The sequence below is a fragment of the Mustelus asterias genome, chromosome 12, assembly GCF_964213995.1.
Source record: "Mustelus asterias chromosome 12, sMusAst1.hap1.1, whole genome shotgun sequence".
NCBI lineage: Eukaryota > Metazoa > Chordata > Chondrichthyes > Carcharhiniformes > Triakidae > Mustelus > Mustelus asterias.
Window position 1 is genome coordinate 51,231,613 of NC_135812.1, and position 12,325 is coordinate 51,243,937.

Sequence of the window (12,325 nt, forward strand, 5' to 3'; positions counted from 1 at the left end):
GCCCTATGGGATTTCTTGCTGACTATTTTATATTGAGGGACACTAGTTATGCATGCTCTTCCCCATAAGAGGAAATGTTCTTGCTGCGTACACTTTCAAAACCTTTCTTAATTTTAAAGACCTCAATTAGGTCATCCCTCAGCCTCCTTATTTCGAGGGTAGAGAGACCTTGCCTGAAAATCCTTGCCTGATTGATAGATCCACACATTTTTGGTAACATCCTTGTAAATCTTCTCTGCACCCTCTCCAGTGTCTCTCTATCCGCGATAATACTATGGCCACCAGAACGGTTGGAGGTTAGCATAGCTTCCCTATTTTTTAATTCTATTCCTCTAGAATTAAAGTCGAGTCCTTGGTTTGCTTTTTTAATTACATTGCAAATCTGTTGTGCAATTTTGTGATTGATGTAGTTTCACTCCAATCACTTTGTTCCTCTACGTCACCTTGCATCTTCAAGAAGTGACCTCCCTATTCTACTGAGCAAAATGTACTATTGTGTGTTGAACTTCATTTGCCAATTACTTGTCCATTCTGCAAGTTTATTAATGTAATTAGTTGCAGCCCTCCTCAGTATTAACTATCCTCCCAATTTGGTGTGATCCATAAATCAGAAATTGTTTTGTGATTGCAAAGCCCAATTGATGAATGTAAATTATGAACAGCATTGGTCCTTGTGAAACGTTACATGCCACCTTTGCCACTGTGAATAACAATGTTTGACTTCCACTCTCTATTGAAGCGAGCTGGCAATCCACTCCGTTGTATGTTCCAATTCCCCAGACATGTCCAGTCTCATTTGTTAAATATAAGAATTACATTATCCATCCACCAGTCTTCCACTTACACCTTCCTGAACAAATTATTAAACAGGAGCAGTAATGCCTCCATGATCTCAGTGAGATATTTTAAAATAAAATTCAATCTATCCAGACCTGGGAACTTATCCCCTTCTCATTTTCATTATTCGTTGAATACATCACAAATCGATTTATCTCATCATTCAGTGTCTTGTCTATCTGTTATATCTCCCTAACAAATACTAAGGGAAATAATTATTTAATATGTCTTCCATCTCTCTGTGGTATTATCCTGCCTGTCGCTTAATGGCCCTATTCCCATCACAACTTTATTTTTTCCGTTGATGCTTATGTAAAATATTTTACTACTTTGTTTTATGTTCCTTCATAATTCAACAGCCTCTCAATAGAGGGGTGTGAGTGTGCGTGAGAGAGAAAAAGGGTGTGTGCGAGAGAGAGAGAGACAGAGAGAGAAAGGGGTGTGTGAGCGTGTGCGAGAGAGAGGGGTGAGTGCGTGCGAGAGAGAGGGGCGAATGTGGGCGAGAGAGAGAGGGGCGAGTGTGTGCGAGAGAGAGAGGGATGAGTGAGTGCGAGAGAGAGAGAGGGGCGAGTGTGTGCAAGAGAGTGAGAGGGGCGAGTGTGCGAGAGAGAGAGAGGGGCGAGTGTGTGTGTGAGAGAGGGAGACGGGGGCGAGTGTGGGCGAGAGAGAGGGGTGTGTGTGTGAGAGAGAGGGGTGAGTGCGTGCAAGAGAGAGAGAGAGAGAGGGGCAAGAGTGTGCGAGACAGAGAGAGAGAGGGGCGAGTGTGTGTGAGAGAGCGAGAGAGAGGGGCAAGTGTGTGCGAGAGAGAGAGGGGCGAGTGTGTGCAAGAGAGTGAGAGGGGCGAGTGTGCGAGAGAGGGTCGAGTGTGCGAGAGAGAGAGGGGCGAGTGTGCGTGAGAAAGAGAGACGGGGTGAGTGTGGGCGAGAGAGGGGCGAGTGTGTGTGAGAGATAGAGGGATGAGAGTGTGCGAGAGAGAGAGAGAGCAGCGAGTGTGAGCGAGAGAGTGAGAGGGGCGAGTGTGCGAGAGAGAGGGTCGAGTGTGCGAGAGAAAGAGAGGGGCGAGTGTGTGTAAGGGAGGGGGGGGTGAGTGTGGGCGAGAGAGGGGCGAGTGTGTGTGAGAAAGAGAGAGAGAGGGGCGAGCGTGTGCGAGAGAGAGAGAGGGGCAAGCGTGTGCGAGAGAGAGGGATGAGTGAGTGCTAGAGAGAGAGAGAGGGGTGAGTGTGTGCGAGAGAGAGAGAGAGGGGGGGCGAGTGTGTGCGAGAGAGAGAGGGGCGAGTGTGTGTGTGAGAGAGGGAGACGGGGGCGAGTGTGGGCGAGAGAGAGGGGTGAGTGTGTGTGAGAGAGAGGGGTGAGTGCGTGCGAGAGAGAGAGAGAGAGGGGCAAGTGTGTGCGAGACAGAGAGAGGGGCGAGTGTGTGCGAGAGAGAGAGAGGGGCAAGTGTGTGCGAGAGAGTGAGAGGGGCGAGTGTGCGAGAGAGGGTCGAGTGTGCGAGAGAGGGGCGAGTGTGCGAGAGAGAGAGACGGGGGTGAGTGTGGGCGAGAGAGGGGCGAGTGTGTGTGAGAGAGAGAGGGATGAGAGAGTGCGAGAGAGAGAGCGGCGAGTGTGAGCGAGAGAGTGAGAGGGGCGAGTGTGCGAGAGAGAGGGCCGAGTGTGCGAGAGAAAGAGAGGGGCGAGTGTGTGTAAGGGAGAGGGGGGTGAGTGTGGGCGAGAGAGGGGCGAGTGTGTGTGAGAAAGAGAGAGAGAGAGGGCGAGCGTGTGCGAGAGAGAGAGAGGGGCGAGCGTGTGCGAGAGAGAGAGGGATGAGTGAGTGCGAGAGAGAGAGGGGTGAGTGTGTGCGAGAGAGAGAGGGGCGAGTGTGTGCGAGAGAGAGAGAGAAGGGCGAGTGTGTGCCAGAGAGAGAGAGAGGGGCGAGTGTGTGCGAGAGAGAGGGGCGAGTGTGTGCGAGAGAGAGAGAGAGAGGGGCAAGTGTGTGCGAGAGAGAGAGGGGCGAGTGTGTGCGAGAGGGAGAGAGAGAGGGGCGAGCGTGTGCGAGCGAGAGAGAGACAGGGGCGAGTGTGTGCGAGAGGGAGGGGCGAGTGTGCACGAGAGAGAGGGAGAGGGGCGAGTGTGTGCGAGAGAGAGAGAGAGGGGCGAGTGTGTGCGGGAGAGAGAGAGAGGGGCGAGTGTGTGCGAGAGAGAGAGGGGCGAGCTTGTGGGAGAGAGAGAGAGAGGGACAAGTGTGTGCAAGAGAGGGGCAAGTGTGTGCGAGAGAGAGAGAGAGAGAGAGGGGCGAGCGTGTGCGAGAGAGAGAGAGACAGGGGCGAGTGTGTGCGAGCGAGAGGGGCGAGTGTGTGCGAGAGAGAGAGGGGCGAGTGTGTGCGAGAGAGAGAGGGGCGAGTGTGTGCGAGAGAGAGAGGGGCGAGTGTGTGCGAGAGAGAGAGGGGCGAGTGTGTGCGAGAGAGAGAGGGGCGAGTGTGTGCGAGAGAGAGAGGGGCGAGTGTGTGCGAGAGAGAGAGGGGCGAGTGTGTGCGAGAGAGAGAGGGGCGAGTGTGTGCGAGAGAGAGAGGGGCGAGTGTGTGCGAGAGAGAGGGGCGAGTGTGTGCGAGAGAGAGAGGGGCGAGTGTGTGCGAGAGAGAGAGGGGCGAGTGTGTGCGAGAGAGAGAGGGGCGAGTGTGTGCGAGAGAGAGAGGGGCGAGTGTGTGCGAGAGAGAGAGGGGCGAGTGTGTGCGAGAGAGAGAGGGGCGAGTGTGTGCAAGAGAGAGAGGGACAAGTGTGTGCAAGAGAGGGGCAAGTGTGTGCGAGAGAGAGAGAGAGAGACGGGCGAGTGTGTGCGAGAGAGAGACAAGTGTGTGCAAGAGAGGGGCAAGTGTGTGCGAGAGAGAGAGAGAGAGAGGGGAGAGTGTGTGCGAGAGAGAGAGGGGCGAGTGTGTGCGAGAGAGGGGCGAGTGTGTGCGAGAGAGAGAGAGGGGCGAGTATGTGCGAGAGTGAGAGAGGGGCGAGTGTGTGCGAGAGAGAGAGAGAGGGGCGAGTGTGTGTGAGAGAGAGAGAGGGGCGAGTGTGCGCGAGAGAGGGATGAGTGAGTGCGAGAGAGAGAGGGGCGAGTGTGTGCGAGAGAGTGGGGGGCAAGTGTGTGCGAGAGAGAGAGGGGGCGAGTGTGTGCGAGAGAGAGAGAGAGGGGCGAGTGTGTGCGAGAGAGAGAGAGCGAGAGAGGGGCGAGTGTGTGCGAGAGAGAGAGAGGGGCGAGCGTGTGCAAGAGAGAGAGAGAGAGAGGGGCGAGTGTGTGCGAGAGAGAGAGAGAGAGAGAGGGGCGAGTGTGTGCGAGAGAGAGAGAGAGGGGCGAGTGTGTGCGAGAGAGAGAGAGGGGCGAGTGTGTGCGAGAGAGAGAGAGGGGCGAGTGTGTGCGAGAGAGAGAGAGGGGCGAGTGTGTGCGAGAGAGAGAGGGGCGAGTGTGTGCGAGAGAGAGAGAGGGGCGAGTGTGTGCGAGAGAGGGATGAGCGAGTGCGAGAGCGAGAGAGGGGCGAGTGTGTACGAGAGAGAGAGGGAGAGGGGAGAGTGTGTGCGAGAGAGAGAGGGAGAGGGGCGAGTGTGTGCGAGAAAGAGAGAGGGGCGAGTGTGTGCGAGAGAGGGGGCGAGTGTGTACGAGAGAGAGAGAGAGGGGCGAGTGTGTGCGAGTGAGGGTTGAGTGAGTGCGAGAGAGAGAGTGGGGTGAGTGTGTGCAAGAGAGAGAGAGAGGGGCGAGTGTGTGCGAGAGAGAGGGGGGGCGAGTGTGTGCGAGAGAGAGAGGGGCGAGTGTGTGCGAGAGAGAGAGGGGCGAGTGAGCGCGAGAGGGAGGGAGAGGGGCGAGTGTGTGCGAGAGAGAGAGAGAGGGATGAGTGTGCGAGAGAGAGGGTCGAGTGTGCGAGAGAGAGAGGGGCGTGTGAGCGCGAGAGGGAGGGAGAGGGGCGAGTGTGTGCGAGAGTGAGGTGCGAGTGAGCGCGAGAGAGAGGGAGAGGGGCAAGTGTGTGCGAGATAGAGAGGGGCGAGTGAGCGTGATAGAGAGAGAGGGATGAGTGTGCGAGAGAGAGGGTCGTGTGTGCGAGAGAGAGGGGCGTGTGTGTGTGCGAGAGGGGTGAGTGTGTGCGAGAAAGAGAGAAAGGCCAGTGTGTGCGAGAGGGACGAGTGTGTGCGAAAGAGACAGAGGAATGGGTGCGTGAGAGAGAGAGGAGTGAGTGTGTGCGAGAGAGGGGCGAGTGTGTGCGAGAGAGAGAGAGAGGGGCGAGTGTGTGCAAGAGAGAGAGGGGCGAGTGTGTGCAAGAGAGAGAGGGGCGAGTGTGTGCGAGAGAGTGAGAGGGGCGAGTGTGTGCGAGAGAGGGGCAAGTGTGTGCGAGAGGGGCGAGTGTGCAAGAGAGAGAGGGTCGAGTGTGCGAGAGAGAGAGGGGCAAGTGTGTGCGAGAGGGGCGAGTGTGCAAGAGAGAGAGGGTCGAGTGTGCGAGAGAGAGAGGGGCAAGTGTGTGTGAGAGAGGGGGGGTGAGTGTGGGCGAGAGAGGGGCGAGAGAGGGGCGTGAGTGTGGGCGAGAGAGGGGCGAGTGTGTGCGAGAGAGGGGCGAGTGTGTGCGAGAGAGAGAGAGAGGGGCGAGTGTGTGCAAGAGAGAGAGGCGAGTGTGTGCGAGAGAGAGAGAGAGGAGCGAGTGTGTGCGAGAGAGGGGCGAGTGTGTGCGAGAGAGAGAGAGAGGGGCGAGTGTGTGCAAGAGAGAGAGGCGAGTGTGTGCGAGAGAGAGAGAGAGGGGCGAGTGTGTGCGAGAGAGGGGCGAGTGTGTGCGAGAGAGAGAGAGAGGAGCGAGTGTGTGCGAGAGAGGGGCGAGTGTGTGCGAGAGAGAGAGAGAGAGGGGCGAGTGTGTGCAAGAGAGAGAGGGGCGAGTGTGTGCAAGAGAGAGAGGGGCGAGTGTGTGCGAGAGAGTGAGAGGGGCGAGTGTGTGCGAGAGAGGGGCAAGTGTGTGCGAGAGGGGCGAGTGTGCAAGAGAGAGAGGGTCGAGTGTGCGAGAGAGAGAGGTGCAAGTGTGTGTGAGAGAGGGGGGGTGAGTGTGGGCGAGAGAGGGGCGTGAGTGTGGGCGAGAGAGGGGCGAGTGTGTGTGACAGAGAAAGGGGCGAGTGTGTGAGAGAGAGAGAGGGTCGAGTGTGCGAGAGAGAGAGGGGCAAGTGTGTGTGAGAGAGGGGGGTGAGTGTGGGTGAGAGAGGGGCGAGTGTGCGAGAGAGAGAGAGGGTCGAGTGTGCGAGAGAGAGAGAGGGTCGAGTGTGCGAGAGAGAGAGGGGCAAGTGTGTGTGAGAGAGGGGGGTGAGTGTGGGCGAGAGAGGGGCGAGTGCGTGTGACAGAGAGAGAGAGGGGCGAGTGTGTGCGAGAGAAGGTGGCGAGTGTGTGCGAGAGAGAGAAAGGGGCGAGTGCGTGCGAGAGAGCGGCGAGTGTGTGCGAGAGTGAGGGGCGAGTGTGTGCGAGAGAGAGGGGCGAGTGTGTGCGAGAGATAGAGAGAGAGAGAGAGGGGCGAGTGTGTGCGAGCGTGAGAGAGAGAGAGAGGGGCAAGTGTGTGCGAGAGAGAGGGGCGAGTGTGTGCGAGAGAGAGGGGCGAGTGTGTGCGAGAGAGAGAGGGGCGAGTGTGTGCGAGAGAGAGAGAGGGGCGAGTGTGTGTGCGAGAGAGAGAGAGCGGGGCGAGTGTGTGCGAGAGAGAGAGAGAGGGGCGAGTGTGTGCAAGAGAGAGAGAGGGGCGAGTGTGTGCGAGAGAGAGAGGGGCGAGTGTGTGTGCGAGAGAGAGAGAGAGAGAGAGAGAGAGCGGCGAGTGTGTGCGAGAGAGAGAGAGAGGGGCGAGTGTGTGCGAGAGAGAGGGGCGAGTGTGTGCGAGAGAGAGGGGGGCGAGTGTGTGCGAGAGAGAGAGGGGCGAGTGTGTGCGAGAGAGAGAGAGGGGCGAGTGTGTGCGAGAGAGAGAGAGGGGCGAGTGTGTGCGAGAGAGAGAGGGGCGAGTGTGTGCGAGAGAGAGGGGCGAGTGTGTGTGCGAGAGAGAGAGAGCGCGAGTGTGTGCGAGAGAGAGGGAGAGGGGTGAGTGTGTGCGAGAGAGAGAGAGGGGCGAGTGTGTGCGAGAGAGAGAGAGGGGCGAGTGTGTGCGAGAGAGAGAGAGGGGCGAGTGTGTGCGAGAGAGAGAGAGGGGCGAGTGTGTGCGAGAGAGAAAGGGGCGAGTGTGTGCGAGAGAGAGCGAGGGGCGAGTGTGTGTGCGAGAGAGAGAGAGAGGCGAGTGTGTGCGAGAGAGCGAGAGAAGGGCACGTGTGTGCGAGAGAGGGGTATGTGCGAGAGAGAGAGGGGTGAGTGTGTGCGAGAGAGAGAGAGAGGCGAGTGTGTGCGAGAGAGCGAGAGAAGGGCACGTGTGTGCGAGAGAGAGGGGTATGTGCGAGAGAGAGAGGGGTGAGTGTGTGCGAGAGAGAGAGGGGCGAGTGTGTGCGAGAGAGAGAGAAAGAGGGGCGAGTGTGTGAAAGAGAGAGACGGGCGAGTGTGTGCAAGAGAGAGAGGGGCGAGTGTGTGCGAGAGAGAGGGGTGAGTATGTGCGAGAGAGAGGGGCGAGTGTGTGCGAGAGAGAGAGAGAAGGGCAAGTGTGTGCGAGAGAGAGGGGTGAGTGTGTGCGAGAGAGAGAGAGAGAGAGAGGGGCGAGTGTGTGCGAGAGAGAGAGAGAGGGGCGAGTGTGTGCGAGAGAGTGGGGGGCAAGTGTGTGCGAGATAGAGAGAGGGGCGAGTGTGTGCGAGAGAGAGAGGGGCGAGTGTGTGCGAGAGAGAGAGAGGGGCGAGTGTGTGCGAGAGAGAGAGGGGCGAGTGTGTGCGAGAGAGAGAGAGAGAGGGGCGAGTGTGTGCGAGAGAGAGAGAGGGGCGAGTGTGTGCGAGAGAGAGAGAGGGGCGAGTGTGTGCGAGAGAGAGAGAGGGGCGAGTGTGTGCGAGAGAGAGAGAGGGGCGAGTGTGTGCGAGAGAGAGAGAGGGGCGAGTGTGTGCGAGAGAGAGAGAGGGGCGAGTATGTGCGAGAGAGAGAGGGGCGAGTGTGTGCGAGAGAGAGAGGGGCGAGTGTGTGCGAGAGAGAGGGAGGGGCGAGTGTGTGCGAGAGAGAGAGAGGGGCGAGTGTGTGCGAGAGAGAGAGAGGGGCGAGTGTGTGCGAGAGGGGATGAGTGAGTGCGAGAGGGAGAGGGGCGAGTGTGTGCGAGAGAGAGAGAGAGAGAGGCGAGTGTGTGCGAGAGAGCGAGAGAAGGGCACGTGTGTGCGAGAGAGAGGGGGGCGAGTGTGTGCGAGAGAGAGAAGGGAAAGTGTGTGCGAGAGAGAGGGGTGAGTGTGTGCGAGAGAGAGAGGGGCGAGTGTGTGCGAGAGAGAGAGAAAGAGGGGCGAGTGTGTGAAAGAGAGAGACGGGCGAGTGTGTGCAAGAGAGGGGCGAGTGTGTGCGAGAGAGAGGGGTGAGTATGTGCGAGAGAGAGGGGCGAGTGTGTGCGAGAGAGAGAGAGAAGGGCAAGTGTGTGCGAGAGAGAGGGGTGAGTGTGTGCGAGAGAGAGAGAGAAGGGCAAGTGTATGCGAGAGAGAGGGGTGAGTATGTGCGAGAGAGAGGGGCGAGTGTGTGCGAGAGAGAGAGAGAAGGGCAAGTGTATGCGAGAGAGAGGGGTGAGTATGTGCGAGAGAGAGGGGCGAGTGTGTGCGAGAGAGAGAGAGAAGGGCAAGTGTGTGCGAGAGAGAGGGGTGAGTGTGTGCGAGAGAGAGAGAGAGAGAGGGGCGAGTGTGTGCGAGAGAGAGAGAGAGGGGCGAGTGTGTGCGAGAGAGTGGGGGGCAAGTGTGTGCGAGAAAGAGAGAGGGGCGAGTGTGTGCGAGAGAGAGAGGGGCGAGAGAGGGGCGAGTGTGTGCGAGAGAGAGGGGCGAGTGTGTGCGAGAGAGAGAGGGGCGAGTGTGTGCGAGAGAGAGAGGGAGAGGGGCGAGTGTGTGCGACAGAGATGAGGGGCGAGTGTGTGCGAGAGAGAGAGAGGGGCGAGTGTGTGCGAGAGAGAGAGAGGGGCGAGTGTGTGTGAGAGAGAGGGGCGAGTGTGTGCGAGAGAGAGAGAGGGGCGAGTCTGTGCGAGAGAGAGAGAGGGGCGAGTGTGTGCGAGAAAGAGAGAGGGGCGAGTGTGTGCGAGAGGAGAGGGGCGAGTGTGTGCGAGAGAGAGAGAGGGGCGAGTGTGTGCGAGAGAGAGAGAGGGGCGAGTGTGTGCGAGAGAGAGAGAGGGGCGAGTGTGTGCGAGAGGGGATGAGTGAGTGCGAGAGGGAGAGGGGCGAGTGTGTGCGAGAGAGAGAGGGAGAGGGGCGAGTGTGTGCGAGAGAGAGGGAGAGGGGCGAGTGTGTGCGAACGAGGGATGAGTGAGTGCGAGAGAGAGAGGGGCGAGTGTGTTCCAGAGAGAGGGGCGAGTGTGTGCGAGAAGAGAGAGAGGGGCGAGTGTGTGCGAGAGAGAGGGGCGAGTGTGTTCGAGAGAGAGGGAGAGGGGCGAGTGTGTGCGAGAGAGAGGGGCGAGTGAGCGCGAGAGAGAGGGAGAGGGACGAGTGTGTTCCAGAGAGAGGGGCGAGTGTGTGCGAGAAAGAGAGAGAGGGGCGAGTGTGTGCGAGAGAGAGGGGCAAGTGTGTTCGAGAGAGAGGGAGAGGGGCGAGTGTGTGCGAGAGAGAGGTGCAAGTGAGCACGAGAGAGAGAGAGAGAGAGGTGCAAGTGAGCACGAGAGAGAGAGAGAGAGGGGCGAGTGAGCGCGAGAGAGAGGGAGGGGGGCGAGAGAGCGCGAGAGAGAGAGGGGCGAGTGTGCGACAGAGAGAGGTCCGAGTGTGCGACAGAGAAAGGGTTGAGCGTGTGCGAGAGAGAGGGGCGAGTGTGCAAGAGAGGGGCGAGTGTGTGCGAGAGAGAAACAGTCGAGTGTGTGCGAGAGAGAGAGAGGGGTGAGTGTGTACGACAGAGAGAGGGACGAGTGTGCGAGAGAGAAAGAGGGGCGAGTGTGTGCGAGAGAGCGAGAGAAGGGCAAGTGTGTGCGAGAGAGAGAGGGGCAAGTGTGTGCAAGAGAGAGAGGGGCGAGTGTGTGCGAGAGAGAGAGAGAGAGGGGCGAGTGTGTGAAAGAGAGAGACAAGGGCGAGTGTGTGCGAGAGAGAGCGGCGAGTGTGTGCGAGAGAGAGGGGTGAGTGTGTGCAAGAGAGAGAGGGGCGAGTGTGTGCAAGAGAGAGAGGGGCGAGTGTGTGCAAGAGAGGGGCGAGTGTGTGCGAGAGAGAGGGGCAAGTGTGTGCGAGAGAGAGGGGTGAGTGTGTGCAAGAGAGAGAGGGGCGAGTGTGTGCAAGAGAGAGAGGGGCGAGTGTGTGCAAGAGAGGGGCGAGTGTGTGCGAGAGAGAGGGGCGAGTGTGTGCGAGAGAGAGGGGCGAGTGTGTGTGAGAGAGAGGGGCGAGTGTGTGCGAGAGAGAGGGGCGAGTGTGTGCGAGAGAGAGGGGCGAGTGTGTGCGAGAGAGAGGGGCGAGTTTGTGCGAGAGAGAGGGGCGAGTGTGTGCGAGAGAGAGGGGCGAGTGTGTGCGAGAGAGAGGGGCGAGTGTGTGCAAGAGAGAGAGGGGTGAGTGTGTGCAAGAGAGAGAGGGGCGAGTGTGTGCAAGAGAGAGAGGGGCGAGTGTGTGCAAGAGAGGGGCGAGTGTGTGCGAGAGAGAGGGGCGAGTGTGTGCGAGAGAGAGGGGCGAGTGTGTGTGAGAGAGAGGGGCGAGTGTGTGCGAGAGAGAGGGGCGAGTGTGTGCGAGAGAGAGGGGCGAGTGTGTGCGAGAGAGGGGCGAGTGTGTGCGAGAGAGAGGGGCGAGTGTGTGCGAGAGAGAGGGGCGAGTGTGTGCGAGAGAGAGGGGCGAGTGTGTGCGAGAGAGAGGGGCGAGTGTGTGCGAGAGAGAGGGGCGAGTGTGTGCGAGAGAGAGGGGCGAGTGTGTGCGAGAGAGAGGGGCGAGTGTGTGCGAGAGAGAGGGGTGAGTGTGTGCGAGAGAGAGGGGCGAGTGTGTGCGAGAGAGAGGGGCGAGTGTGTGCGAGAGAGAGGGGCGAGTGTGTGCGAGAGAGAGGGGCGAGTGTGTGCGAGAGAGAGGGGCGAGTGTGTGCGAGAGAGAGGGGCGAGTGTGTGCGAGAGAGAGGGGCGAGTGTGTGCGAGAGAGTGGGGCGAGTGTGTGCGAGAGAGAGGGGCGAGTGTGTGCGAGAGAGAGGGGCGAGTGTGTGCGAGAGAGAGGGGCGAGTGTGTGCGAGAGAGGGGCGAGTGTGCGCGAGAGAGAGGGAGAGGGGCGAGTGTGTGCTGGAGAGAGGGGCGAGTGAGCGCGAGAGAGGGAGAGGGGCGAGTGTGTGCGAGAGAGAGGCGCGAGTGTGTGCGAGAGGGAGGGGCGAGTGTGTGCGAGAGAGAGGTGCGAGTGAGTGTGAGAGAGAGGGAGAGGGGCGAGTGTGTGCGAGAGAGAGAGAGAGAGAGAGGGGCGAGTGAGCGCGAGAGAGAGGGGGGCGAGTGTGTGCGAGAAAGAGAGAGAGAGAGGCGAGTGTGTGCGAGAGAGGGATGAGTGAGTGCGAGAAAGGGAGAGGGGCGAGTGTGTGCGAGAGAGAGAGAGAGAGAGAGAGGGGCGAGTGTGTGCGAGAGAGAGAGAGAGAGGGGCGAGTGTGTGCGAGAGAGAGAGAGAGAGGGGCGAGTGTGTGCGAGAGAGAGAGAGGGGCGAGTGTGTGCGAGAGAGAGAGGGGCGAGTGTGTGCGAGAGAGAGAGGGGCGAGTGTGTGCGAGAGAGAGAGAGGGCGAGTGTGTGCGAGAGAGGGATGAGCGATTGCGAGAGAGAGAGGGGCGAGTGTGTACGAGAGAGAGAGGGAGAGGGGAGAGTGTGTGCGAGAGAGAGGGAGAGGGGCGTGTGTGTGCGAGAAAGAGAGAGGGGCGAGTGTGGACGAGAGATAGAGAGAGGGGCGAGTGTGTGCGAGAGAGAGGGGCAAGTGTATGCGAGTGAGGGTTGAGTGTGTGCGAGAGAGAGAGAGAGGGGCGAGTGTGTGCGAGAGAGAGGGGCGTGAGAGTGCGAGAGAGAGAGGGGCGAGTGTGTGCGAGAGAGAGGGAGAGGGGTGAGTGTGTGCGAGAGAGGGGGGGGGCGAGTGAGCGCGAGAGAGAGGGGCGAGTGTTGGCGAGAGAGAGAGGGGCGAGTGAGCGCGAGAGGGAGGTAGAGGGGCGAGTGTGTGCGAGAGAGAGAGGGAAGAGTGTGCGAGAGAGAGGGTCGAGTGTGCGAGAGAGAGAGGGGCGTGTGAGCGCGAGAGGGAGGGAGAGGGGCGAGTGTGTGCGAGAGAGAGGTGCGAGTGAGCGCGAGAGAGAGGTAGAGGGGCAAGTGTGTGCGAGAGAGAGGGGCGAGTGAGCGCGATAGAGAGAGGGATGAGTGTGCAAGAGAGAGGGTCGAGTGTGCGAGAGAGAGAGGGGCATGTGTGTGTGCGAGACGGGTGAGTGTGTGCGAGAGGGGCGAGTGTGTGCGAAAGAGACAGAGGAATGGGTGCGTGAGAG